Source organism: Culex quinquefasciatus, chromosome 1 (assembly GCF_015732765.1).
Source record: "Culex quinquefasciatus strain JHB chromosome 1, VPISU_Cqui_1.0_pri_paternal, whole genome shotgun sequence".
Lineage (NCBI taxonomy): Eukaryota > Metazoa > Arthropoda > Insecta > Diptera > Culicidae > Culex > Culex quinquefasciatus.
In genome coordinates, this window is record NC_051861.1 from 47,261,518 (window position 1) to 47,287,550 (window position 26,033).

The 26,033-nt window shown below is 37.4% G+C and overlaps 1 protein-coding gene and 1 non-coding gene across 2 annotated transcripts in view; one reads left to right on the forward strand and one right to left on the reverse strand.

Annotated features, from left to right (window-relative positions):
- The window catches only part of LOC6035528 (mpv17-like protein), a 308,056-nt gene that overhangs the window by 124,289 nt on the left and 157,734 nt on the right, over positions 1–26,033 (reverse strand). The window contains exon 3 of the mRNA XM_038267025.1: positions 15,488–15,530. The gene's annotated coding sequence lies outside the window, so the exon portion shown is untranslated. The remainder of the gene's footprint in view (positions 1–15,487; positions 15,531–26,033) is intronic.
- Trnat-cgu lies at positions 6,869–6,940 on the forward strand. Its single transcript has one exon. It is a non-coding gene; the product is annotated as a tRNA-Thr (tRNA).

Genomic DNA, 26,033 nt, shown 5'->3' on the forward strand with positions numbered 1-26,033 from the left:
CTTGGTATTGAAATGGTTTTATTTTGAGGTATTATTTTACCCTTGGAATAACATGGTTTGATATTGTTGTGCCCTTACACATACAAGATTTTGGTATGATTTCATGGTATTTTACCATCTATTACTGGGCAACCAAGGGCACATTTTGGTCGCTGTTATTTGCCCAAGTAATACCAAAATTTGGTATTCCCGTGTTATTTACCCCTGCTCGGGTACAACAAAAATGGATGTAAAAGTACACTTAAAATTGAATATTTTTTTTCGGTGTTCCTTCTTAATTCCATGCAATCAGAACACGCGGGCTATCCATTTGTCGCGTTAGTCTTTCATTAAACTCACTTCATGAGCTGCTCTGCATGGAAGTGCGGAGGGACGTGGAAATTGAATCGAGGTTAAGCGATTTAAAGTGGAGCGTGCTTCCTCACATTAATAAGCAGTGGAGTTTTGTCTTTTTCGCGAAACACTACTCCGCATGGCGGCCTCAATTTGCCACTCTCCGCTAATGTCAGACTGCGCGTGGTACTTCACTTAACCGCCAGGCAGTTGAAGTTGATATAGTGTATAGAGCTGTTTTTTAACATGCTGTAAACAAAATGCATAGAGCTACAAAATGTATGATAGAACGCCTTTTTCGATGTGGTTTCATTGAGCAATGTTGGCAAATTGGTTGATAGGTACATATTTCCTTTGCTGGAACCTTGCACGGTAGTTTTCAAAATATGGCTTAATTTCACAAATCATTGAACAGTGCCGGACTTTTCAAAAAATAATTATTCCAATTCAAACATATCAGCACCGGCCCCACCGCAAAATTTCGCTTTTTTCTTAAAAATTGTTGAAAAAGTCATGGAGAAATCCAAAATTGATCATTATTCTAAGCTCCAATCCTTGTAAAGATTCAGCGGTATTAAAAGTAAACATGTTGAAATAGGTATTGGCATTTTTTGGTTGTTTTAGGCCATTTCTAAATGCGATATTTGACTTTAAGTCTTGACAGTTTTTTACGCAAAGCTCGTAACATAAGTTCTATAAGTTTGTCTTTAACAGCATTTCAATCGGAAATATGAGCTTACAGATAATAAACTTGAGAACCAAAACTAAAAGCCAGATTTTTGAGATTTTTTTTTTTTGCATAAAAATGTGTTTTCGCAAGTATCCGGATGTTCGATATATATTCTAAAATCGTTTCAAATACCAACATCGTTGGATAGTCATTTCAAACGAGCATAAAAGATTGAATATCTGGCAACCCTGTCATAAATTATGACCACTTAGTTAATCTTATGTGCTTTTTTGAAGCCGGATTTTACTTATCCATCCATCATCCGACCTATCGTTGGATAGGTATTCGAAATACCTCTCAAACGAGTCCAAAAGTTTGAAGATCTGGCAACCCTGCCTCAAGCTATGTAATCTCTTAAGAGCGAGTCCACGAACAGGGCATACCCCTTGGTATGGGACGTCGTCACCAATCTGCCTGAAATTTGTAGGGGTTGTTTGTATATAAAAAATTGGCATCTGGCTAAAATAGGAACACTCTAGGTCAACGGGAAGTTGAAACAAATTTTGAAGGTAAAAAAACGTCAAAATTCAAAATTAAAAAAAAAATCAAAATTCAAAATGCATCTGAAAGGGCTTAGAAAATGCAACAAGTAAGTAAGTAAGTAAGATAAGTTACTTGGATATTATCTGAAGGTTTGTATAGGACTTCGGATAATCGAATCACGACCAACATTTTTTTCGCATTATCAATTTTCTTACTTTTCTTAGTTACTCGAATTTGATGTTAAATTCGAGTTCTGAGAGCACATTTTAATCAAATTTGAATATTTGATTGCCCTTTAAATTATGATATACAAAATTCTAAATCATTTTAGGGTAGTTTATGTGTTACACTTAAGACCATCAAAAATAAGACTAAAAAAACATATTTTTTTCGTAATTCGATTATCCGAATTAAAAATTTTCCGAGGTCTTCGGAAAATCGAGTCTAAACTGTTACAAGTTTTATGCGCACTTGATTTTCCACAAGTTGAAAACAATACCTGAATGATTTTTGTGACCGATTTTTTTTGGTAAAGAGTGAAGAAGGCACCAACCACACAAGGTGGGCTAACCTATTTTTTTTTATAAAATCTGTCCTATTACCCAGAATTCTGTTCACCAAAATGCCATTCCCAAAATCAAACCATCCACATTAACGACCCCCGGGTCTTTTGTGGCCTCTATTGCAAGTTTCTGCTCGAACCTAGGAGTCCGAAGGCTTGAATGGGGAGAGCACCCAAACCTCTTTCTACTCCAAGGAACCTTCCACCCCAGTGTTTGAACTGACGACCTTCAGATTGCGAGTCCAACCGCCGCCAGCGATTCCACCGGAGTAGGTTTGGTTTGGTGTGTTGTTTGTACTTATGGCATGGAGATGACTCCTAAACCTGGAATGACATAACGGCCTAACAACAACCAAGGCCGGGACCGACATTTTACTTCCTCATCCGATGGAAGGTTGCAGCAGATGGGAATCGAACCCAGAAGGAGATGTTGAAAAATAATCGATCAAATGTATGTTTTAATGGAAATCGTACGCTCTTTTGAATAAAAATATTTTCAATAGCCTCAACATTTATTTTCGATCAAAAACAGCCAAATATCAAATTTCCTTTGAAAATCAGGCTGAATACACCTTTTGATTCAATTTTAGCCATTACCATTCGAAATAGCGAACAATTTTCTACTTTTCTTCAATAGACACCAAGTAGGAGCCAAAGCGTATTCGAGTAATTTTTAATAAAAACCTTTTTTCGCTTTTTTTTTATTTTTTTCCAAAAAACTAAATTACATGTTTTACAACAAATTTTATGACAGATTCCGCTTTTAAACATGAAACAAAGTTCTGCTTCCGTGTTTTGAGTTTGTTCTTGATGTACCAGTTTTAAATACATATATTACCGAAAAAGGTGCACTTCAAATAACATTTCCTGAACCTCTTTTATTATGGAAAAATGTTTATATCATTCGTCAATGTTGTTGATGCCTTCAAATTTTTTTTCCTGATTTTTTTGGGTCAATTTTTCGTATATACTCGTTGATCGTAATAATTTTCAACTGGCACTTTTAGTATTACCTCATCAAACTTTCAATTTTATGAAGAGTAAAGCGCCTTTTATTCACTATTTTTGAAATTTGCTTGCGTTATCTAAATTGTACTAATAAGTTCAGCCCAAAGCACTACTGCTCGGTTGGCACACGTTCGATTAAAAAAAAACTTTTTAAATAATCAAATATTTATCTTTCCGCAGCCAACTGCCTAAGATTTAAAATTTTCAACCGATAAACAAGATGCTCATGGTCACATCACTGCCACTTGTGAATCCTGATCTCATACACCCAAACGGCGGTCGCATGATTTTGATGCATGGTGGCATGAAAGTATATCAGAATCTGCATGAAAACTGTCCTCATGCATTTTTTGCGATATAGGGGTATGACATTTTTGCCCGTTACCGACAATTATCGACATTACCGACGGCTTTTTGGTTGTATTTCACAAAAAAAACCATAATAGAACGAGGATTGAACCACCAACTTCTTGGTTATTAATCCGACACGCTTCCACCGCGCCATGGACGATTGATAAAAAGATAGTGAAAGAGCACCAACATATTTTTCTCTTTGGATTGTTGCTCGGGGACCGGCCAGCTGTATATGTTAGAGCAACACAGCTTTATAGGGACGTGGCGTCTGGTGCCATCTGGTTTTTTAAAGTGCAAGAGTGGAAAAGTGCTGAGTCATCGTCTAAAAATAGACGGCGTCCTATCTCGCCCAGCAAAATGAAATCGATAAAGTAGTCGGTTTCGATGAGAAAAAGTGGAAAACGTGGTCTAAAAATAGCGACGCCATCCCCCTATATCTGTTGGTGAGAACTGCAGATCGCTGAAATATTTACACGCGGGCAAAAATGATCTAGGGGCTTGCTGCAAAAAATGTTATAAAATGTGACATTTTCTGCAGCAAATCCACTGTTGCAGATTTTGAGATATATTTTTCCTTTGGGTGTACCCATATTACTAACCCCCTCAAAACTCATGTGACTTTGTCGGAGATGCAGTCAATTGGGCGGTCTCTATCACTCAAATCGGACTAACATTCCCATCCACTTCCCCGTGACCCTACCACTGGTCGTGGCCGGCGCCGGTATTGATCAGCATGATAGGGGCCTTTGAGAAGTTGCGAAGCGAGGAAAGATAGCACCCACTCATCTTCCACGGCTCGTGGATGTAACTTCTGATTCTGGAGGTCCTGGTCAATAACGGAGTAGCAACTGCGAGTGGGCACCTATGCTTTTGCTTAATTTTTTTGGGTCAATTTTGAGTATTTTTTTTTATTTTGCCAAACTCATGCGTATTTTTCCTTGAAAGCCTAATAAATCACTTTTCTTTTACAAACCAGATAATTATAGTTGGTTGAAAAAATGTGGAATTTTCTGGCTCACCGTGATGTGGAATGAACCACCCTAATGACCTAACACAAATTATGAATAAAACTATTTTGGGTAGAGAATACTGAAAATTTGAGGCCGATCCGAGCACTTAAGAGTTTGGCCATGCCGTTTGCGTAGGAAATGTTTGTATTGAAACACCGTATATACAACATTTTTTCAACAATACACCTAAGTCGCTTAGCATTTATTAAAATATGATTAAAATCTAACACAGGATTTTGGATTTGTCATCCTGAAATGTATTTAAGTTGTAGTAAAACAAAAAGGGAATAAATATCACAGAATTTTAAAATTTGCAGCTTACTCCATGCTGAAGTTGTTTTAACATTTCAGAGATTTGATGTAACAGCATGTTTATTCTGGATGTTATTTGCTACAAATCTATGCAAACAGTTTTGATAAACACGAATAAAGTTGATGTTTCCAGTTGAACTTGTGAAAAATTAGAAAAAAAACTATTTTGCAGGTATTAAAAACACTGACGAGTGAGATAAACATTTTTCCATAATAAAAGTGGTTCAGGAAATGTTTTTTTGGTAATCTTTAGTAATTGTTACGTTCCTTTTCTATATATTTAAAACTGGTACCGTAAACTGGGGCGAATCGGGACTCATGGGGTGAATTGGGACAGAAGTTTTAACCATTTAGGAGCACAATATTTGGAGTTTTCTGGTTGGTTTCGGTTAGAACAGACTCAAACCAACAAAAAGTGTTCATCCATTTCCAAATTTAAAACCATTAAATGCTCTAAACACTGCTGTCCCGATTCGTTCCAAATGACGGTACGTCAAGAAAAATCTCGAAAACATGGAAGCAGAACTTTGTTTCATGTTTAAAAATGGGATCTGTTATAAAATTTGCCTTAAAACATGCAATTTAGTTTCTAGGAAAAAAAAATTAAAAAAAAAGAACGAAAAATGGTTTTTATTAAAAAAAAAAACACTCAAAAACGCTTTGGCTCCAACTTGGTGTCTATGGAAGAAAAGTAGGAAATTGTTCGCTCTTTCGAATGGTAATGGCATAAATTGAATCAAGGGATATATCAGCCTGATTGTCGATTATAATTTGACATTTGGCTGTTTTTTTTATCTAAAATGAAAGTTCAGGCAATAGAAAATATTCTCATTGAAAGGGCGTTAAAACACACTTTTGATCGATTATTTTTGAACATCTCCTTGTAAAAATAAGACATTTTTGATTTAAACGTAATTACAAATCTGGAGCAACATTTGAAAGGTGCGGTACGACATTGCGCTTACGGCCTTTCATTACACGCGTTTAAATGGGGCAAAAGGCCGTAAGAGCAATGTCGAACCGCCCCTTTCAAATGTTGCTCCAGAAATAATTAAAAACCAAAAAAGTTCCTAAAAATAAAATGCCATTGTGAATAACTAAACTGAGTACACATGAGTTGTTGATTTGAATAGGACAAACGAGCAGCATGTTTTATTAAGATCGGAAAGGGTCCGGATTTTAAGTGATCGATTACGCGTGGTAACTGTCATTACCGTCATAAACCATTCAATCTGTAAAACGCAAATTAACCTGGCAAAGCATAGCATTAGGGTGACAATTAAAAAACGAAGTTAGGGATACCCTCTCATTCGATTCCTCAGGCAAAAATAAGTATCTGTGCCAATTTTGATCCAAATCGGTTATCGTTTTATCGTTGAAATTTACATATATGGGGAAAATTGCGAAAATTTATGCAGAAAAATATCGTTTCAGTATTTTTCTGCCAGGTGTCGCATGTCTCGCCCAACATGGTCCAAGTTTGAGATTATGGTAGGATTTTCGTCGAAGAGTGCAATATGATCTGAGTTGTTCCGCAAACCGATAAGCAATTTGTTCCCTCTTTTCTCACCCTCCCACTGGTCTCTTTCCCAGCGCCCTTGTCTGTCCATTTTGATTATGAGACTCGGTTCTCACGTGTTCTTGACACAGTTTCGAGACACAGACTTGTGCTATAAATAGCAACGGCAGCAGCAAAGACCAAAAGGAAGCGAACAAAGCACGCTCTAATGAAGAACGAAAGCGAAAAGAATAAGGCCGCAAAATATGATTTAAAGAGGCTCTCCAATTGGAATCCACGAGCACGAATCGAAGGGGGAAACGGACCGAAACGCGTGAGCAGGGTTTAATTTATTGGAGTTCTCTTCTTTCGGCACGAATATAAAACGCATGAAAGGAAAAAAAGTAAACAGTGGCACGACACAGTAGAGAACGTTTATGATGAAGCTTCTTTTTCCCGTTGTTGTTTATTACTTCACACAGCAGTTGGTCGGTAATGCCTGATATGTCGCTGCTACTAAGCAGTTGTATTCGGAGCAGAGCAGAATTGGTTAGGAAATTTTTGCCGAAGATACACATGCCTCTTTAGCTCAGTGGTAGAGCGCTGGTCTCGTAAACCAGCGGTCGTGAGTTCAAACCTCACAGGAGGCAAAGTGGTCTTTTTTTTGTTTAAAACAGTTGAATAGAATTGGCCCAAAAATGGTCTCTCTACAATAACTTTTTAATTCATATTTTAAAAAGTGTATATTTCACTTTTAAAATGAACATAATTACGCAAAAAAAAAACTTTTTTGTCCTACACAACATTCAGAAATAACTGGATCGATAAATATCTTGTACTATATCTGTTATGAGCTCTAAAAAAACAATAGTAAAAACAAGTTTCATTCAAACTTAAACGAAACGCAGTCTAAACTGCAATGCTATATAGCCTTTTCAAAGAGATCTTGTAGATTTCCTGAAACATTTTTCTTCTTGGGTTATGAACCTCTCTGGAAAAAGCTTGCAGTAAACCAATTCAAAAAGTGCGCCCAAATTGATTTGCTCGTTCGCTACATCAATCAGGTTAAACCTTTCAAAAATAAATGTTTCGAATTAGAACCGACTTGTGTGCACTGACATACATCATACCTTCCATAGCCCCTAAAAGAACGGCTCCAGCACTTTTCATTTTACCCAGAGAGAGCCCGAATGATGTAGCAGAATTACACCAATTTACCACCCGTTGGTAACCTTAAATTGGCTTTTACGGATGCCCCTCTCAGCTCACACAATTGAACACGCCACCACGGAATCGATTCGACGCGTCGGGGAGGAAATCGAAACTGAAGTCTTGTGACGTGCATTTTCCTCCCAGAGAACCCAAACCCAAGGATAAAGGGGGGGTTGCCAATTCAATCTCCTGGCTCAGGCCAGACTGTTGCTGGCTTGGCTGGTGTTCCATTATTTTCGACTCATGGTGGTGCAGCTCATCGTCGTTGGTTGGCTCATTTCCAGGTGGGCGTGTAATTCCGACATCCAAGTTGGAGTCGTTGGCGGTGACGTTCTATAGCCCAGGTATATATTTAGTAATTTGATGGATCTCCCCTTCTTTGAAAACCCAGAATTAGCTCGGGGAGTGCTCGAGAGCGAGAAAAAAACAATCGAACCTAATTACTTCCTGTGGAGGTCGGTCTTCTCTTCCATCATCAGCTGCTCCAGCGATCCCCACGAACGATTTCAATCAAATCGAAATTTATTTCCCCGGTTGCCAAAGAATACAATCTATTGTGGAAGGAAAAATGGGCAACTTTTGTTTTCATCGTATTTCCAATTTCCTCCCTGAGTTGAGGAAGCTCCCCGGTGATGATTTCAGCTGTTTTCCGCAGACTTCGAGCGGAACGATGATGCTTCTCCTTGCGTCTTTCATATCCAGGACATTTTTTGCCTGTTCAACGAGCCAACTTCTGGGTTGTGACGAGCGAACGAACGGGAAATTCGCTTCATCGATGAAGCATGATGGCACACAGCACCCGAACTCGATATGACAAAGTATGACGTGTATTAATCAGCATCGAACTCTCCGAGGAGTCGATGGATAAATAATGAGGACACTGCTGTGAGGAAGAAAAATGGGCCGATTGAGCGAGGAGTGATGTGCGGACTCAAAAGGATGAAGAAAAGCTTTTTTATGTTGATGAACATAAGTAGGAAATTTTCGTACAGTTAAATATTCAATTCATGATGAAATCATAAAACTAAGCAACGATTAAGGACCAACATCAAAACCAACTCAGGTCACCACTCTCAACAGCTAAGCTACAAAAAGCAAGATATATCGGACCTATTGCATTATAACGACTTATCCGAAGGTGCCAGGCCACATTTAGCTTAGGATAAATGAACTTTTAGACGTGGCCTGGTTAAGATCTGCTCCACGAAACCATTCGTACGGCGAGAAGGCATGTCCTCTCCCTGTAGGTCCACCACCAATGGTGACTGGCAATAAAGGTTACAAGGAAAGGAAACAAAAACGTGTAGAAAATGTTGAAACCATTATTCTCCATTTTCTTTTACGATTCCTTATTGAGTTTCGGGGTAGACGAGATAAAGCGGGATTCCTATTGGTTTGTAGGACCACCTCCGAAACTGTGGGCAATGCAACTTGGGAAAAAAATGAGGATAAGAGAAACTCCACCTACTTTTTGGAATTCAGGATGACTGTTTTTTTTTCAAAATTTCATTAATGTTAACAAAATCATAGTGGGAAATAAGTCTACAATTGGAAGATAAGTTCATGCTTTTGAATTAATTAGTTGTTACAATTAATCATGAAATAACATTTTTGCAATTCCGTCGTGAAACTACTTACTTTTCCTGTCATTCTTGAACGACGAAATAGCCTACTTTTCTGTACCAAGAATAACAATATCGAATAGCTACACATTTCAAAATAAATGCTGAAAAGTTCTACTTTTCAGCACTGAAATGGGTGCTGAAAAGTTGAACTTTTTAGCACTTGTTTCGAAAAGTAACAATTTTCAACATTTTTTTGATTTAAACGATTTATTGACAAAATATATGAAAATTAGACTTAAAATTTCACTCAATGGGTGTTTTTCGAAATTGCAAAAAATGTTGTATGGAACTCGTTGCAAAACTTGATTTTTTCAGCACTCTTCGTATTTATCCAACTCGGTGAACCTCGTTGTACGACTCGTGCTGAAAAAATCCTCTTTTTGCAACTTGTTGCATAAACTACTATTTAAAATAGGTAACATGATTGCAAGAAGATTTATCCTACATTCCTATTCTGGCTATATATTTATATATATATATATATATATATATATTCTGGATTTTAAAAAATATTGTGATTTTTAAAACAAAGATTAACATTAAAATCTTAACAAATCATTTTTCATTTTTTCAAACAAATTTCTTTGCAAATTCAAAACATGTTTTCTTTAAAGTGAGAGTGAATGAGGAGGGCACCTAAACCTCTCTCTACTACAAGGAACCTTCCACCTCAGGGTTACTGACCATATTTATCTGAAATTATCTAAATAACGTCCAAAATGTCAGTAATTCAGCTGAAACTAATTTTAGTTCTATTCCAACTGTTGAAGCACTAATATCCAATAACAGTGTAAACTCATTACCCAATGTGTAACTTCCACCACACGCTGAGCATCGCAACGCAAAGCCCTCGTATAGCAACCGCGCTAAGAACCTCGCCACAGGAAGCCCTTAAGCTGCCCTTAAGAACCCCTACAACGATCTCCCATGAGACGACATGGCTGCGAGAAGCGAAAAAAAAAACTGAACCAAACTGAGAAAAGTAATTAAATTTTCTCACTGTCACCGTGATGTGACTAATTGCTTCTGCAGAAATGACTGACGACGTTTTTTTTGGGTTGAAGTTAAGGAGAGTGGATGGAGTGGAGGTGGGCAGAACGGGCTATATGAGCAAGCCTGGCACACAACGACTTTTTAATCATTTCGACTAGCTTACACACGCTCAAAATGATGGGGACTCAGCTGCGACCGGTTGTTATAAGGCACATTTTTCCCTTTAAACCGCAGATTGTCTCGATTTTCCTTTCACGCGCCATGCGTTCGTGCGTTTTTTTCACACACAAGAACGTGGCGTAACCGACGTGTAATAAAAGAAACCTAACCAAAAGACATACACACACACACATACTTACCCACAGGAGGAGGACGAGAAGGGAAGAACGAGAATATTAAAATTAATGACAAAATAATATAAATGTCATAATTACCGGCTTCAAAATGCTCCCTCGCGAGCCGAAACGAAAGAAAGAGAAAAAAAACCTCCAAACGATAATGGGAAATGACTGGAGAAGTGTTGAAGAGTGTAAACGAAGCAAAAAGAAGGGAAAAAAAGAATCGCGGGGAAGTTAAACGTGAAAACCAGAAGGCAACAAATTGAACGAATCGCGCGCGCGACGCGACGTCATCCACTCGTTTTCCTCTGTGTGAGTTTATGTGTGTTTGAGCAGAGAAGAGCACTTTTTCACCACCTTGCAAACTGACGGAAGGGTCGGTGTCGGTGAAGAGACCTCCCTCCCTATGCGTCATAATGGCTTTGGAATGTGAGTTTGCAGAAAGTTCAGCACAACAGTACGCTTCAAGAACAGGAAAATGCTAGGGATATGAAGGGCTTTTTGTGTGGAAACACCTGTGAATGGTTGTTTGAATAAAGTTCGTTGCAATACTTTAATATTTCTCGCGTATAAATTTTAAAAAAATTGAAGATAACATCTCGGGTAAATATGCAATACTTAACTAAATTTTCATTGTGTTCAGTAAAGAGCATTTAAAGGACGTGCAGATCTTGGATTAATTTTCAAAAAGACGTAAAATCCATTGGTAAACAAAGCCCTTTTGCACCGGTAATCGAAGTACTTACGAAAACATATTTTCAAAAATGCTTGAGATTGTTTATCTACACGTCCTTCAAGTGCCCTAAACTTAAAAAAAAAAGAAAAATTGTTTAAATTTGGAGAAAAATGCAAATTAGTGTCGGAGGTCACGGTGGCTCTTACGGCTTTTTGAAAACTCACCCGAGAGATGAACTATTTATAGAATTTTTAAAGTAGGTAATTTGCAAATTGAACGAGATTCGTTCAAAAAATAATTTTGTTTACAATTGGCACTTAGGGCCTATTGCAAACTTACCCGAGAAATGTGCATTAAAAATTCAATCTATAATGAGTAGCACAGCCATAGTTCGCCGTCAATTTGAATTATGCATGTTTTAAACTGCTGTCAAATGTATCTTTGATGTTGTGTAAACAAAAAATTGCAATCAATGATTAAAAAAGAGCCGAAATTTATGCTTTTCAGATATTTTGAGATGTGCTATCGGCACAAGACCATTTTTTTTAATTTTGATCCTGGAACCGAAGTTGACAAATTTGTCACATTAGTGCTATCTTGTCGTACGTAAATTTTGGGCCAAATTTAGTTAAGAAGGCCATTTTGTGCAGCTCACAATGCCTCACCTTTTGACCTTCACAGATCCCCAAAATTCGATTTCCGTACGACAAGTTAGCACGACGGCGTCGAAATGTAAGGAGTTTAACAGAGCAGGTTTGCGCCACGGCCAATCTGTGCTCACGATTAAAGGGGCGGATTTTTAGCAATCAAAAACGTTCTTGAAATTACCAATTTTCAGCCTTTTTGCCTTCCACACTTTACTGAGGAATGGCTATAAAATCACTTGAAAAATTAACTTCTCAAGTAGACCTTCTAGACCCTATCGACTTAGAATCAAATTCTGAGCAAATGTCTGTGTATGTGGCGGATGTTGAACAAAAAAATGTCACTCGATTATCTCAACACTCGATCCGTTTTGGGGTCCCATAAGTCGTTATTAAAAAATATGCAGTTTAGTTAAGCACTTCAAAAGTTATGCTAAAAAAACAATTTTTACTCATGTTTGGAAGATTGTCAAAATTGTTGATCTCAGATATTTTGATGAAAACGTTGCCTAAGTCTATCATGCGACCTATCTTTGGATAGGCAATTAACCCAAGGAACACACTTTGTCAGATAAACGTATTTCCTAACTGGTTGTATAACCAATCCGCCTCGTTACCACAACTTGTTCTACAACTCCTGTGAACTGGAAAAAGCGCACTTATTTTTGTTGTATAACTTGCCAGAAAAAGATGCAAGTTATCAGAGTAAGTTGTACAAATGTATTTAACAACACTGTGCCATCTAACAAGAGAATCAACGAAAAAAAAGGGGGCGTGGTTTACGGATATGCTGTCAAATCAAAGCGCGCACTGGAAAGGAAAGTTAGATTGAAAACAGCTATCTAACCGTCGACTAACTTACATGTAAACAAACGTTTCTTATTAGAATTTCAATCAACGACGAAGCTAATAAAAAAAGTACGCTTGTTTCTGCAAGATTCATTTAAAATAATTCGAAATTGAATTTAAAAAAGAAAAACAATCATGGCGCGCATGTGATTAATGTGAAGTTCCCTGCATGGCGAACTTTTAGATTTTCCTTTTTGATGAACTTCCTCTGTCCCAAGATTCGATCCGATGACTTCGACGATTTGTTGTTATCTCCAAGGCAGATCCAGGCGCGCTTCCACATCTCTCCACGGGGCTTCATAATAAACAAGCTGGCCCAAGCGTCAATAAGAAGGCTGCTGTCTGTTTTGTTAGCTAAAGAACTTAACTCCAACGAAGGCTATCATTGCAATTGAAGTTATATAAGTTCGTTTCAAAGCAGTTTTTAAAACTCCACTATATAACTTTGTTCTAACCAACCATTTCAACTGTCATTTCGATTACCGTACCACGGAGTAATATTGAAAATCGGTATGGTTTTGATTTGTTGTTTTCTCTATCATAAACTCTATAAGCTGATAATTTTTGTAGCTTTTACCAGCGATAATCAAATGTATCGGTCAACAATCAAAACTTTTGCAATCTTCAATACATAAACATTTTTGAAACTCTAAATTCCTCATGTACAAATTTACACCACCTAACAACACGCAATGTCAAGTTGAATATGTTTGTTGAGCACTAGTTATATAATATATTCTCCGATAACTTTTGTGTAACAAAGCGAGAAAACCTAAGGTTATTTATAGAATGGTTGGCCACGCCCATTTTTTAGAAGATGCCATCACATGACAATGTTAGATAAGCAGTGAAACAAACAGTGCAATATTGTTTTTATTCAATAAACTGTTTTCGAGTAAAATATTGCAGATGAGGGAACAGCATCTTGGCATATTAGCACTTTGACGTTCAATTACAGCTCATAAAAAGTGTTTTCAAGTGAAATAAAGTGATAAATAGCTCAATAGGAAGTGAGCAAGCAAGTTTCTATCAAAATTGTTCCGAAATATATTGTTTAAATAGCGAAAATTAGCAAATTGGATGGAGTTAGGAGCGAGTGCATATTCCCTATGTTGTGCATTAAAGTTGGAAAAGAGTGAAGTTGACTGTGTTTTAACACTTGTGTGGCACAAATCTCAAGAGTTACATAAGTCAGTTATACAAGTAGTGAAACAAACTGTTATTTAACTAACGTTGAAATTTTTTCTCGTATGTTGATCAAAAACAGCTGTCTAACTATTATTCAACAGACGACAAGTTATGAGTGCTACTTGGGAAAAGACCTTTCCAACGAGCACGAACTGGATAGAAGATCTGACTATCCTACCATAACTTGTAAGCTCATAAGTGCCCTGAATTATGAATTTCTGACTACCCAATCTGATGGTATGAATAATGAGTCAAATTTATTGAACACTGAACAATCCGCCCTTTTGTGTCTATTTTGGATAGCATCCTTCAAATGTGAGGAAGGCACCAACCAACTAAAAGTGGATTAAGTAACGTTTTTTTGTTTTATTACTGCAAAATTTCAAGCTTTCTTATGACTGAAAACAAATTTAAATATGAACAAATTCGTTCACTGTAAAATGTATATAGTTCTTTTTTACAGTTTGAGACAATGTGTAGAGGAGCATTGCCTTTTGAAGGAATTTCTGATTGATTTGATGTCTTCGGAAAAGTTGTAGGTATTTATGAAGACTATTTAGAAAAAAATAGCAAGATGAAAAAAGTGCTGATGCTTAAACCAACGGTTTTTTTTAAATCGAAATTACAATACTTAAAAAATGATTTTTTTTAAATTTTGATAAAGTGCACCGTTTTTGGGAATGGCCCCTCAAAGTGTGAGTTTAACTAAAAACTGCAATTATTCATTGAAGATTGAGCTTCTGGTTACTGAGACACAAAGGACAAAACAAAAACAAACAGGAAAATTGAAGTTTTTAAAGTCGGCCAGTAAACTTACTACCAAATTTTGCGAGTTGGGCTTTTATAGATCTGTTTAGTGATCGATTAAAGCATTACGAATACGAAATCTCCATCTGCAGCCGAAAAGTATTTCAGTTTTCGATAACCTCACAGTGGTAAAGAGAGGGTATCTGGAGAAGCATCTAATTTTAATGCCATCAATAAACTGCGTGTTAAAGTGTTCGCATTACATTGGCTGAATTATTTCGCCTCGCAAGTTTCTACCATTGTAGAACCTAACCGCGAGTAGTAACCGTTCAACTAAAATTAGCAGAGCCCCTTAAGCCATCGGAGACGGTGAAATTACTGGCTCCTTCTTGCTCTCCGAACCCCAAACCACGACAAGCCGGCAAAAGGGGATTCCGTTTGCTGCTGCGGTTTCCAGTAGTAACAACAGCTCAAAGCTCTCAAGGGTTGGATCCCTGGGAAAATGTGTGTGTTTGATCTGAACACCACACCACACCACACGGAGGAGAATTTCCAGCCATCCAGCCCAGTTCGTGATTTTGGTTTTGGTTGTTATTGGTTAGTTGCGAGAGCAGACTGAAGATCGTTCGTGGAAGGTCTCGTTGTAATTTTCTTCGAACCGGCACTTGAGACACGGGTAGCTTAACACGCTCAAGGAGAGAGAGAGAAGAGGATTAAGCGTGTTATTAAATTAAATTGAAACATTGAGCAATGAGTCCGTAATGTTGGACGTCTAGAAATTATACCCACTTGAGAGTTGCCGAGCAGAAGCGTAGCACAAGTAGAGTTTTATTTGCCCTGGAAGATTGAAGTTTGCTTTTTTTTTCTTTTCTCAAGAGGGAAAAGTAATCTTTTCTGGCGCGACGTGCAAAGCGCGGGTACTTACGGATCGGTCCAATTTAGCAAATTAAACGGCAAGTACTGTAGATCTGTAAAAAGCAAAAAAAAAAAAAGATAGAATCCAATTAATTGTCTACAGTGCTACAGAGTGATTGCTGTAGTTTGAGTCAGAATATAGACGATGACTGTTTGATTAAAGGATCATTTTAGACTTTTTGTTAAAGCAAAATCCAAGTTTAAATTTAAGCATTTAAAACATGTTGTCGAAAGCTACCCTGAAAAATAGTGGAGTTCTCAACACGCACCACTTAGTATACTCTCTCTTCGGTAACGATGGACTAGACAATTACGCAACTTTTTCCACCCCTTCCGTCGGGTAGCCACCCCTGATGTTCCTGTGAAAAAAAAAAAAAAACATTCCCAATTATCCTGCAAACCTATAACCAAAGCATCCTTCAGGGTTGCACGACTGAACGAAACCCAGGCACTACCCGACTCGAACATATGGTTAATTATGAAGAATGATTGATTTGAGGCAAACAGTTTAAAGCACTTGAGCATTCATCATCGGCACGCACTCTGGGCACTTTTTCCACTCGCACACCATCATCAGCTTAAGTGCCTCGGAACACCAACCAAAAGGTTCTGCCAGAAATACGTCGTCGTCGTCGTCGTGACCCAGAGCATAACAGACGGAAACCCCATTGATGGATAGACAGACAGCATAAACGCGATTCATGAGCAGAACGTGAGTGGAGTTGATGCTGCAGCTGAGCTGCGAACAAGGAGAACAATGCGATGAATGAGCAGCTCGGGTAAAAGGATGGGATTCCGCTTACCCTACCCGTAAGAGCTATATGAAAAAGTAAATCTCATTCACGGCCAATCAATAATCTCCGCTTGCCGGTGAAGAGCGAATGGCGATGACAATGATGGGTGCGCTTGAAATGCAATTTTCATTTCGTCGAAAAGATTAATGTGAGCGTGCTTTAAACTTTTATGGATTGGCGATATTTGCAGCAGATTAAATTTATAAAGAGAACGAAATATAAGTCTGCTTTTAAAACTCAACCGATTCCAAACTGGGTTTGCTAACATTCATCAATTGCAGACTTCATAAAATAAGTTCTGCCAATTTTAAGGGAATGTACACCGAAAGTAGTTCCGATTTACCGACTCCAAATTGGTGAAACATCCAATTTTTTGCTTGAATTGTTTTCGTGTTATAATGATCATGAAGTTGTATTTTTGTATTTTTGTTGCTCTCAAGAAACGTCTCCAAACCAACCATGAACCAGTCTTTGTGACACATGCCAGTAGACACGGTTATCAGTCAAGCAAATTTATGTTTAAATATTCCAGCGCTTACGTCTGCACCATCTTTTGAAGAACTTTTCCCGGCAACATCATCCTTTAAAACAGCACATTTTCTGCTCATGCCTCACGATGCTGGCTCGATTTATGTAGTGTGGTCGTTGTCGTGGTTGTTGATACCTTTCTCCTTCGGACCAAAACGAAAAGTGGTTCAAAGTTGTCTTTTGGCGTTTCGCTTCCCTTTTATGCTTATACAAAGTCTTGCTGCTGAACAGTTCTCTAGGATTTCGGCCATTCGATTTTTTTTTGTATTTTTTAATCCGACTGAAACATTTTTGGTGTTTTTGGTATGCCCAAAGAAGCCATTTTGCATCATTAGTTTGTCCATATAATTTTCCATACAAATTTGGCAGCTGGTCATACAAAAATGATGTATGAAAATTCAAAAATCTGTATCTTTTGAAGGAATTTTTTGATCGATTTGGTGTCTTCGGCAAAGTTGTAGGTATGGATACGGACTACACTGGAAAAAAATAATACACAGTAAAAAAAATTGGTGATTTTTTTTATTTAACTTTTCGCATTCACATGGAGATGGTGATCTTAGCGGGTTGCAGACTGGATTTCGTCATGTATATATGATGATTGTCCATTACTGGTTGCTTAGAAATTGAATAAAGGGAATTAAAACCAATTCTACCAGAACAGAACAGGCAGCACCATGAAAGCCGCTCCCATCTCCACCATACACCGGGAAGGAACAAGGATTCGGAGCACGGGAAGTGTTGATGCTAACTTACTTAGAAAAAGGTAGCGAAACCGCAGGCTCTTTTTCCCAACCCTATTGTGGAATTCGAACAAATTTACCGTTTGACCAAATTTTATAGAATTTAAACAACAGGGCTGCGTAAGTGTCGCGTGGAGTTGGTAGTTTTGGAGGGTGATGGTCTGGGATTCGCCCTAAGCAAGCGATACGACCAGCGGCATAAATCAGGTTAGCGGATAAACTATTAATCTCAAGGCAAGCAATCGGATGCTGCTGTTGAGACAATTCCCGTTTAACAAATTTATGGAATTTAGTATTTTAGCAGATTAGACATTTATTCTCAAAACAACAATAAGATGCTGCTGTTGAGACTACTTATGTTTAGTTAGTGTGTTTTAATAATTTTATCACGACGCGTTTATATTTTTTTAGGGACCAATATTAGACAGTCTGCTGTGGATATAGAGGATCCCGTACTAAAATTTAACCGTTTTGATTAAACGTACAGAGTTTAGTGAGTCCCGTTATAGTTTTTTTTTAAATAACTTTTTATCACGGAAACTCGATTTACAAAAAAAAACTATTTTATTTTTTATATGTTTTAGAGAACATAAAATGTCAACTTTTCAGAAATTTCCAGATTGTGATAAAAATCATTGACCAAGTTATGATTTTTTTTAATCAATACTGATTTTTTCAAAAAATCGAAATTCTGGTCGCAAAAATTTTTCAACTTAATTTTTCGATGTGAAATCAAATTTGCAATCAAAAAGTTCTGTAGTGAAATTTTGATAAAGTGCACCGTTTTCAAGTTAAATCCATATTTAAGTGACAAACCATTCAATATTACGCCCTTTTAAAATATTAGTCTTGATTTTAAAATTTTGAAAATATTGTTTTCGAAAAGATCGGAAAATTTCACAAATGTTTCATATTTTAACATTGAAAATCGGACCATTAGTTGCTGAGATATCGACATTGAAAAATAGTGGGCTGTTTGGGTGAGACTTAGAAAACATAAATTTTTCTGTTTTTAAACCTTTCATTGCAATATCTCAGCAACTAAAGGTCGTATCAACAAAGTCCGAAGAAGCAAAATATAGAGAATTTTCTCAGCTTTTCAAAAACATTTTTTTAAAATGTGGGCAAACATGTACACTTATTTTAAAAAATGAAAAACTGCGACTATGTTCAAAAAAGTCACTTAAATATGGATATAACTTGAAAACGGTACACTTTATCAAAATTTCACTAAAGTACTTTTTGATTGCAAATTCAATTTTACATCAAAAAAAAGTTAAAAAAATTTTGCGACCAAAATTTTGATTTTTTTTTTAAATCAGCATTAATTAAAAAGTTCATAACTCGGTCAATGATTTTTTGCACAGCCTGGAAATTTCTAAAAAGTTGCCAAATATCAAAAAATAAATAAAATAAAAATAGTGTTTTTTTTTGCAAATCAAGTTTCAGTGATAAAAAGTTAAATAAAAAAAATCACGATTTTTTTTCACCGTGTATTATTTTTTTTCCAGTGTAGTCCGTATCCATACCTAAAACTTTGCCGAAGATACCAAATCGATCAAAAAATTTCTTCAAAAAATACAGATTTTTGAATTTTCATACATCATTTTTGTATGGACAGCTGCCAAATTTGTATGGAAAATTATATGGACAAACTAATGATGCAAAATGGCTTCTTTGGACATACCGAAGGCACCAAAAAAGTTTCAGTCAGATAAAAAAATACAAAAATTAAAATTGAAGAAAAAAGACCGATTTCGTAGAGAATTGCTCTGCTGCTTCTTGGCATTTTCGGGGATCTCCCCACCAGCGAGAATTAAAAAGTCCTGTCCTTGCCCTTTTGTTTCTAAAACGTCATGCTGCTGTTTTATGCTGCTTATATACTTGCTTTTATGTTTCATCTTTTGTGTGTTTTGCTGGTTTAACTATGCCGAGGGAAAAGGGACCCCATTCATCATGAGAATCTGGCAAAAGAGCCAAGAAGTGGTACATTTTTATTCCTCCAGCATTGTCTTGAAAGTCGTATTAAAATTTATAATATTTTTAGCAAATAAAAACAGTTTGCAGCCGGCCAGCCAGCGAACTCCAAGGAATGCTCGTATACGAAGCGAGAAGGTTTGGAAAGAAGGACGAACTTCGGGGCGAACAATCACTTGGTGCCCGCCGCGCGTTCCCAGTTTGAGTTGTAAATATGATAAGTTACGGTGACTTTCCGCTCGGACGGGGAGAATACAAAGTAGTTTGCCAGCAGCACGACTCCGTACAGATCCTAGGGCAGAACGAGATTTTGAGTTGGGTCGAGCCCGTAAACTGTAAACAGAACCCGAAACGGACGCGTAGAGTTTCTTGGCGAAGGGCACGTAGCAAAAAAAAAATGTCGTAAGCATGATTCATTAATTCTATTTTGTTGGTTTTTGTGCGCCCGGCGATGTGCGGGTTTTGTTCTGACTAATTCGGTTTTATCTACCCAACTGACGCAGGATCACCCATGACGATATGCGTGTTGTTGATTTTAGCCTCCATGCGTAGGACGAGTTTGCTGGAATTATAAGTATGGCTGATGTGTTTATTTTGGCCGGATGCGAAATTAGATTCTTCCATGGAAGTGACTTCGCAAACACATCATAATGGGATGTATAAATAGTAACGTCGAATAGGTTGACCGCCAAGAGACTTTTATGAAACGCTTGCCGAATTTGGATAGATTTTAGGGAAACAAGTCGGTTTTTCGACCAACCCAACTATGTTCAAGTTCTATACCATTTCAGTTCTCAGCAATCCGAAACCGTCTCAGACTGGCGGAAGTCTGAGGTTAGGGTTTGATTTCAAACTTGTAAATCGATATGAAAAAGTCAAAAGACATTGAACACCACAAGTACAAGACATGTTTTGAAAAGTTGGTCCAATCTACTGCTAGGAATCGACCTCTGCACCGTCGTGTGCGGTATTCCAGCAAAATCTGAGACCAGAGTGCAGTGTTCATTGGTGGGCTGTGTGGTTTCTTAAAGGAGTAACATTATACGACCCATAAAAATGCGGTGCCCCCGAAAAAAACCCAGAAGCATGGGAAAACACACCGGAGCTGCACTGGATTAGACGACTCCACAGCACACATGGTCGACAGCGAGGGGTCGTCATCCGGCAGGAATTTCTTACACGAGGCACTCTTCAAGAGCGGCTGATTCGTTTGGTTATCAGAGCGCGCATTGACTCAAAACGAGCAATAATATTTACCTACCAATTAAGCGCGCCAAGTGGCTCCTCTAGTGAGTGTTCCGTACTTATCAGAGCACGTAGCTGGTATGGGCCCGGGACGGATTGTTTGTGTAATCTATTGAAAGCTCAACGGCCCCGAGAGGGGGGCCAGACAATCTAAGATCAACGCCGCGGTTCGCTGGGTGGTAAAGTTTGAGAGCCATTATTTGCCGGCAATATTTTGTGGCGCCAACAATCGCTTGAAATATTCCTTTGCCTCTGAAAGTGGCTCCTTGGCAGGTTTTGTGATGTTCAAATTTGGCCTACAGGCGTTGCTCTATTGAAAGCTTAAATTTTTTTCAGTACTGTCCAAAGTCCACTGATTAGTTATAAATATGACACATTCCGGTTTTCCTAAAAAATATAATCCCTTTCTTTAATCCCTAATGCAGACAGGGCTTTGCTATCAGCACCCGCATTTTATGTTCAAAAACAGAATAAAGGAAAATCACTTCCTTCCAAACAACATTTTTTTCCCTCTGAAATCGGTCAGTGCAGATTCAAAATGCCCCTCCGGATAAATTCAACATCCACTATAGGCAGAGATGATAGCTATCGCACCCGTAAAACTTCCCCATGGGGTCGTTAAGTCCTAAATGAGGATCGAAATGTTTTTTTTTTAAACGCCATGTGATTAAAAGATTATCTTCAAATTATTTTTTCCTCATTTTCTGTCCACCATTCGTGATGCTGCTGCTTCTGGCGTGGATCATTAATCGTTGATCAGACTGAAATTCGGAAAGGTCTTTAGGGGGAAACTTGGAAAAGAATAGCTGCTCGTTCGGTTTAGCTTGATGCGATCTTAATTTAAGCTCTATTGTTTTTCAATTCCTCAGTAGATTTCAGCTGATAATTTTGAAAGCATTTAATCTTTAAGTTTGAATTCAAACAAGTCGGCGATAATTTTGTAAATTCTGACAGAGTAGGAAAGTTGAAAATGACTCACAGCCGATAGTTTAACGACCAGCTCTGGCAACGATTAATCAGCTAATTATTTTCCCCACCTCGAGGTTGCCAATTTGGATTTTATTTTCCTTGATTTCCTCTTCAACTCACGCTGGCCGTCTGGTGTAATGAAAGATTAAACCAAATTTCGGCTCACTCATTGCCGGTGCTGGAAGCCAAACTCGAAATTGGCTGCCTATAGAGAGTGCAGTGGAGGAAGGAAAAGTGTCGGCAAATTAAGGTTTATTTCTTGGGAAGGTTTTTTTCTTCACCTTTGGGTATCAACTACGTTCTGTCGGAACATTGTATTTGAGCTACTGCAGTAGGGGTTGGAAGAACAACGACAAAAAAGTGCTAATGATGAAGTCCAGCCGGGCTGATTGGACACCTAATAAACCATCGGCGGCGTTCGCCTAATCATAATGTTTATGGCATGATGGCATCCTGGAGGTCTGATCAGGGGTTTGTAATTTTATGTTGGGATTTTCTCATGAAATTCTTTTTCTATCCAGAGTTTAGCGGTTTGACTTGTTTCTCTTTACAATTCGGATGTTCTCAAAACTTCATGGTGATTCAACTTTTATCAAAACAATCACGTTCTGATAGCAGCCACTCCATCGCCGGAATCACCTAAAATTTGCATTATTTCCAAATTCCACGAATCTTCTTCAACCTTACCTTCGATATTTTTTCTTCACTCATCCAGTGCTTCAAATCCCCAGCAAGGCTTTGACGCCACAATTAGGCTCCCCAATCGATAAATATCTCCACTCAACTCATCATCATTATCGAGCAATTTAACAATTGTTATCGATTTGGCTTTGTTTCAAAAAATTAGCCCCCGGCCTCTCGCCACTAAAGGCCCGAGTCTTGATGGATTGCTTCATCCGTTGCCACGGAGTTGAAGCTGGAGCAGCATCACCACTCAGAAAAAGCAAAGCGTACTCAATAATCTGGGCCAATTTGGCTGAAAACAGCGGGGGGTAAATTGGCATGAATTTTTGTTCTGCGAAGGAATTTAAACATGGAAAGGTTCGTTTTCTGTGCGAGCTGAACAAATTCAAGAGATCTTTTCAATCCTACATGCCCAGTGTGCTCTTGAAGACTGGAAACTCTTGAATTTGGACGTACAAATTGCCAAATCATCCCTTTCAAGCATTGGACTGAGGAAGTCACGATGATCCTTAAATTAATATAAAAAAGCGATTTGTAAGAGCGAGCTTTTTTTGTCGGAACGAATCGTGCCATAGTCATAAGTTGCCATCAAGGCGTAAAATTTGTCATGACTTGTGACAGGGTTACTAGGCCTTCCAAGTTCGAGACTCATCAGATAGGCCTTTCGATCATCTATTCAAAGATAGGTCAGATGATAAATCCGGACATAGTTTCAAATTGATATGTGTGATCCGGCATAAAAAAAAATACATAAATATTACCTAAGTGGTCAAAACAAAAGACTGGGTTGCAAGATCTTCTAACTTCTAGAATCGTTTTTAAGATCTTTTGACTACCTATCCAGACATAGGTCGAATGATGAATTCATTTCATTTCATTTCATTGGTGAAATCCGGCTTCGCAAAAGTACAAAAAACATCACTTAAGTTGTCATAGCTTGAGACAGGGTTGCAAGATCTTCAACATAAATGTTTTGTCTGGATGGTCTTTCAATTGCCTGGTCAACAATGCATGGTGTTAGTTCTATTCAAGTTGATTTCTGGTCGTTTATTTTGCATTCGGATATATGCAAAAACATATTTTAATACGTAACTTTTGAAAAAAATATTACAGTGGACTCTCTGGCTATCGATCTTTTCGATATCAATATTTCTCCAGCTGTCAATAAATTTTTCAGTCCCTTCAAATAGATTGCTTTGATTTTTCGTTCTATAATTTGATAACTCCCGCTCTCGACGATCCCTTCAATATCGACAACGAGAGAATCCACTGTAAATCATAAAAAAAATTCAATCGCGATGCATTGAATCCTATACCGAGTGGAATGCAACCGGTTTAGTTTATATCGGTTTAGCCAAAGCTGAGAAAACGGATGATATTCTTGATAGCCCAAGTAACATTTTTTTCCAGGAGTTCTACAAGAGATCTTCAAGATAGCTACAGCATAGCAGTTTGGACCGCGGTAAGATAAAATTCTCTTCAAAACTTCTTCAGGAATTTGGAAGAATACTGAAGAGAGTTTTATCCTACCGCGGTCCAAACTGCTATGCTGTAGCTATCTTGAAGAGCTCTTGTAGAACTTCTGGAAAAAATGTTACTTGGGAGCACACATGTCATAATCGAATAATAGGGGGGGAAATGGTAAATTAGTTTATAAAGCCGATATTCTTTAATTCGATATTACGAGGACAGTTATAAGTAATAATGCCTTCAAATGAATTGTGATTTAACACATGGCTTAAAGAAATGGAGTTTCACTAAAAAACGAATTAAATTGAATTGAAAAATTTCATGCAGTAGACACAAATAATTAGAAGCCAGATTGCGATTTGGTGCATCGATCCTTTATCTTAAAAATCAGGCCTTATTATATTTAGATAAATAAGATTTCTATAGAAATTTGGTTATTTGGTTCAAAAGCCCCTGTCGAATGCTGGAATTTAAAAATACGATTTTTTTATGATTTTTATTTCATATCATCGAGTTCCTTGGACATTTTCTTATAAAATGCAATCAAAAGATAGTTTTCGGTCTAATAATTGCAAACTTACAACTTAATGATGGTTATTATTTTATTAGGCCGATGCAAATATTTAAAAAAGTTTTTGTCCCTCGGCCCTGGCCGAGGTCAAGGGGGGGGGGGGCAAAAAAATATAAATAACAAGCCATAATCTTCACATTTAAATGAAAAAAGTGTTTAAAAATGCATTTTACACTAGTTCAGTTGTTTTGTAATCATTAGTTTTCAAAAAAAACTTTTAAAAATATTTGTACCAGCCTTAGAGTTAACTATGACTTTTCAGTCATTCGCTGCCTTCTGACTAAATGAGTTTAAGAGAAAAAGTAATATGGAATATTGTTTAAAAATGGACGGTGTGAAAAATAGTGGGACGGTCCATTTGGCACTAAACCTGGTATTTCGAAAAGATTCGAAAAAAATGTCCGATCGGGCCCAAAATCGATGTGGGGTTCCATGGCCGAAACAATTAGGTACATGTTTTTTTTGCCGTAATAGGGTTGTACATTTTCCTAGTTTTTCGCAAAAATGAGTATCGAAAATCGTGTAACAGATTGGAAGGCATTTCAAAGGACTCGGGACCAAAGAGTCTATGTAAAATGTAACATAATATTATACAAAAATGGCGGAGTTTCATTAATCATATTTCGAGAAACAGAATTTTGAAAGATATTTTGAAAAAAATTGTTTGTTTTTCGACGCACGTGCCGGAACGGGAAAAATGTCTTCTACAATTTATTTTCAATTGTCAAAAAAAAAAATTATTCAAATGCAGCCGCTTTTCCTAAAATTTTCTTAGGTATTCTTTTTTATATACCAATATTTGCTCAAACCCCCGCCAAATTACATCATGATATTAAACGAACGAACGGGAAAACATTGAACATAAAGTGTTCTGTAAGTAAAATATCAATCAAAGTGGAGCTAAAAACCGAGAAAATTATGACCGAACTTCATTCAATTCAATTCAATTCATTTTATTTACCGAAATAACAATTTTACAACTTGTGTGAATGACTGGTTCATAGAGATTTGGTGTTCCTTGCAACTATTTCCTTTTCAATAACCGCTTGGTAACAGAAGGTTCTTCGAATGCAATTAAACAAAAACTAGGGAAAATTTGGCCAAAAAACCTAGTGAGATCGAAAATATGACCGAACTTGCAAGCGACTAAAACACGCAAATAACATTCCAAAAGGGCGTAGCTCCAAAACATGACTGCTTCCAAATTCTGAGAAATTTTGAAAATTTGCGCTTTTTTTCTCACTAAAACTCAAATATCCCGGCACTGGAGGATCGAAATTGCGTGTTCTCTTAGGGAAAAAATGTTCGCCATAAAATTTTCTACAAGCTGCATGGACTGGTCTGGAAAAAATGAGCTAGGAGAAATATACTCATTTTAATCACTCTAAGCCGTTCTACCAATTCTCATCACTTTTGCCGTTTTCCGCTATTAAATCAACATTTTCAGATGTAACAACAATGGATAGTCGCTTGCTCACTTTTATTCGAGCTATTTATTACTTTGGAACAGTCAAAAACACTTTAAGAAAGCTGTAATTCATGATCAAAGTGCTGATAGGCCGATAATAGAAAAAG